Source organism: Crassostrea angulata, unplaced genomic scaffold (genome assembly GCF_025612915.1).
Source record: "Crassostrea angulata isolate pt1a10 unplaced genomic scaffold, ASM2561291v2 HiC_scaffold_80, whole genome shotgun sequence".
Classification (NCBI taxonomy): Eukaryota; Metazoa; Mollusca; class Bivalvia; order Ostreida; family Ostreidae; genus Magallana; species Magallana angulata.
Genome location: NW_026441635.1, coordinates 27,868 through 32,474, shown reverse-complemented (window position 1 = coordinate 32,474; position 4,607 = coordinate 27,868). Strand labels below are relative to the sequence as shown.

At 31.7% G+C, this 4,607-nt stretch overlaps 1 pseudogene; it reads left to right on the top strand.

Moving 5' to 3' along the window:
* The first annotated feature begins 485 nt into the window (after positions 1–485).
* LOC128169018 (complement C1q-like protein 4) lies at positions 486–1,342 on the top strand (annotated as a pseudogene).
* Positions 1,343–4,607: the final 3,265 nt, after the last annotated feature.

Here is a 4,607-nt window from a genome sequence, read left to right as displayed (position 1 = left end):
ATTTCATATTTGTTTTGTTCTACGATATGTTCAAGACATACTGAATTTAGTCAACACCTGGATTTTATCATTTATTGAAATATTCTTGAGATGCATGTATTAATTTTAAATTGTCGCTAGTAACGACATATAATAGTAATTTCCTCTTTAAAAGAGGACCTCAGGGTCCACGCAAATATGAAATTTTACAAAACATATCCTTTTTTGAAATGTATCACTGGACACTATAATTTTTCATGTATTGTTTCAAATGTTCAGCTCTAAGATTCCTAGTTTGCACTGAAAATTTTATTTCCTGTTTTTCTTTGAGTGGGGGGCTGATAAAAGAAAAAAAAACTTGAATTGTGAAATATTTAAAGAAAGATATTTGATAGATTCATTAGATAAAATATCGGTGTTTCGAGCCACCTTCAACTGTACCTATTTAAGAAACTACAACAAAAAATATGATTAAAAATAGAATTGTAATGGGTTTTTTTTTCCAGATATATATCCATGGAGTCTTTGCAATTTCTTTGTTGTCCACATCAGATCCGTGAGTGGATATTGCAAAAACACGACCCTCAAACTGTTTGATGACCAAATACAGGCTATACAGAAGAGTGTGAGAACCATTGCAGAGGATGAATTCTGCAAGCAAGAGAATTGTAAGGTTATTGAGAGAATTACTTTTTAATTCATTATAATATGGGATTGGCAATTTAATAAGTGTATATATATATATATATATATATATAAATATATATATATATATATATATATATGTGTGTGTGTGTGTGTGTGTGTGTGTGTGTGTGTGTGTGTGTGTGTGTGTGTGTGTGTGTGTGTGTGTGTGCCTACCTTTTATTGGATTTGCCTTAATGTTTTAAAACCATGATCAAAAATCATTTTGATCTTAAAACTAATGTGCCATTTAAATATACCTGCACTTTTGTAAGCGTTGAACATATATTTGAAGACATTTTATATATTTTTTTTCTCTTGCGTTTATAGCTCCCGTTGGTTTTCATGCATATATGGGATCAACAAAAACATACGAAAAGGGTGTTGTGTGGGTGTATGATAAAGTGGTCACAAATACCCACAAAGCCTACAGCGCCACCACAGGAAAGTTCACCACACCGGAACAGGGACTGTACATGTTCTCTTATTCCACGGTTAACGACCCGGGAAAGTGGTCACACGCGGGTCTTTATGTCAACGGCAAGATCAGAAGTTGGCAAAATTCTAGCAACGGGGCGGGAAAAATCAGTGGCTGAGGAGTAGCAACACTGCAATTCTTCTGCTTCAGGAAGATGATGTCGTTTATGTTGCAAGTTTTCATTTAGACGCCACCATTTGAGGATTTCTTTCAGATTTTGGTGGGGCTTAACTGCACTAGGTTTGATTGAATATGTATCTGTTGCATTGATCTGAGCAAATAATAAACAGTGTTTAAGTGACTTTTCTGTGTTTGTTCTTGTTCATTTTTATTGTTGACCTGTTTTCATGTTGTGGAATTATTAATATTAAAAGGGGTTAAAATTTTGATAATATCGGGTGTACCCCTTACCCTTAAATTGACATACCCCAACGAACAATTAATCCCAGTGTTTGATCATTATATACAAAAGAAAATCCACGAAATTACATTCCAACAAAACATATTAAAATTGAAAATCCACGGAAATTAGCCATTACGATTTTAAATGATTTTACAGAAATCATAGATACATACGTTACATAATTTTGTTACAAGCAACCTGAAGATTCTGACCTCAGACTCCGAAAATGATGGTGAATGCAAAGATGAGCACTTATGAAAGATATAAATGAGTTTTTTTTATATAAAGAGCGGTAAATAGAACCATGTCCCCGCTAAACGAGCTTGTTAGTCAAGCAGTTTAACCCAGAATGTAACTGTTTAAGTCGGAGGATTTGCGTTTTGATATAGAAGCTAAGGCCTAAGTTTTATCTAATTTTATAACTCATCATAAGATGTTTCAAGTAGGAAATACTTAGTCAAAGGGTAACTTTGATTAAATACCGAAATAATACTGCATGTATACATCTATAGTATCACTGCTATAAGAGAAACCTACATAAAAATGAGAAGGGATACAACTTTCGTTAGGTCGAAATTTCTTCACCAGGAATAAAATATAGATGGTGTCTGTTAACAAATAGTCATGGTATTCACATCATAGTAACAGAAAAACTGAGATATAGGAGCTTACTTTTTATGCAACAGGTTTAACACTTATTCTGCATTATAATATATATTTGAACAAAACAATAGCATGTCTTAAAACTAAAACAGAAACATGTGTTTCTTTAAATGGTTATCATACAAACTGGTTTAACTGGGCAAATTGCGATGACCTTTCACCACCTCTGTTCTCGACTTTTATGAACGATATCGCTATTGAAGTCAAAGGAATTAAGAGAAATATCAGATACTTATGCAGCAATTACCCTCATCACCTGCATATGGAGTGTATGTCTCTCAGTTAATTCAATATACACATGAACAGTTTGTAAGACGAGGCAAGCTACTGACAAACAAGTTAATAAAAAAGGACTATCTACAGTCTCGATTGAAGTCATCTTATCGTAAGTTCTATGGTGGATACAACGACCTTGTCAGTAAATACAATCTTCCACTGGGTCATATGCTGACTGACGATTTTCATACTTATTGTTAGACCATATTAATCACATAGTTGTCTACTTTTTATTTCGTTTTCCCGATTACGACAAAAAGCACCCGGTTTGGTTTGAACTTATTTTATTGTAATATGATTACAATGGGACCAAACACAAGTTCTACAACTTATTTAGCTCTTTCCCTATACAAGAGTTTACATACAAAATTTTCTTTTGTAAATAAAATGTCATATATGTGTGTATTATTATAAAGATTTGAAATGATTAACAATAAAGTTACAGCTAGCACATTTTAATGCAAATGTAAAAACATAATCGAAATCTTTTGGATTTATTTTTATAAAAATGTGAACTTAGGAAAACGTGTTCATTCACAGTATTACTTAGTTTTTTATCTCCCCAAAGCAAAATTTGTGTGTTAACAATATCTATATCGCCAATGCTAAATACATTGTTAAAAGACTCGTTTCGAGCAACCGGTCAGCAGAGGATAATCACTCCAGCATGGCACCTGATCCTTCCTGTAAATTTTTAGAGGTCCGTGTTTGCTATTCTCACGTTTGTATTATTCCTTTGGACTTTTGATTACGAGCACTGTTCGTTATCACCACATGTCAAAAACATTACAATATGTAAAAGATGATAATAATGGGAAGTTTTCTTCATATTCTGAAATCATGAACAAAATGTATATTTTTTGGCAAATCTTTATGAAAGTAAATCAATCGAGGGGTGTGCAGTGACTTTGAATGGAGTTTGTAAGTAAAGGCCAAGGTCATATCGGATCAAGCAAAAATTCTTTCTTCAGAGCATATATACTCTCCTCAAAGCCAATTTTGGCTCATACTTCACATGAACGGAGCTTAAGAATAACGGGTGTGTAGTGACATTGAATAGATAATAATAATGGGAGGTTTTCTTCAAATTCTAAAATCTTGAACGAAATGAGTAATTCGTATGCAAATCTTTATGAACGAAAGTCAATCGAAAAAAAATAACATATCAAACTATTTACATGATATCAACTGCCCGACATAAGATGAAAATGAAAACACAACCATCAGTAGACGAACGTAAAGAAGCGGTTTTTGACATGAAAAATAACAAGTTTTCTGCTTTAGATGAAATACCATGCAAGTTCTATAAATATATTTGGAGTCTCATTGGCTGTTACTTTATGAAGTATTATTATCCGTTTTTATAATCAAGAAATTTCCTTTTCACAACGCATACCTCTTATAAAGGATATAAAACATTTTTTTTAAATCATAGACTTAACGTCAACAAACTGATTACAAAATCATAACCTCTATATTTGAAGACAATTACAAAATAGTTACTGATAAATTGATAAGCAAAAAAGCTAGCTGTATACATTAAAGGATGATTTATTGAAATGAATGCTAGCGTTGTTTTAGATATTTATGGATATTGTATGGGACATACAAATAATGAAATATTTTTTTCTAGGGATGTTGAAAAAGTGTTTGATTCGGTTCAGTGATTCTTTTAATTTCCCGTTCTTAAGAAAATTAATTTCAGGGATAACTTTATTACCTGGGTAAAATGTTTATATACAAATTTAATTTTTTAGAATTATAAATAATAATTGGATTTCAAAAACTTACTGATGAATAAAAAAGGATTGTTCTGGGTTTTTGTTTTTTTTAGCTATTTCAGCTTTGTTGTATTTATTCGTAGCAAAACTATCATCTTTGAAACTAAAGACCAATATTCAAATTAATGGCATTCACCTCAATAATACATCTACGGAAATAAATTTAAAAAAAAGAAAATTACACAGCATGCAGATGATGTAATCCTTGCTTTTAAAGATGTTTTTGTAATAACCTCAAAGACAAATACAAAGAAGTCTTTAATATCAGTGTTACCAACAACTCTGTTCGTTGTTTAGGTATCTTTATTGAACATAACAAGGAACAATGTTATAATCCTAATTG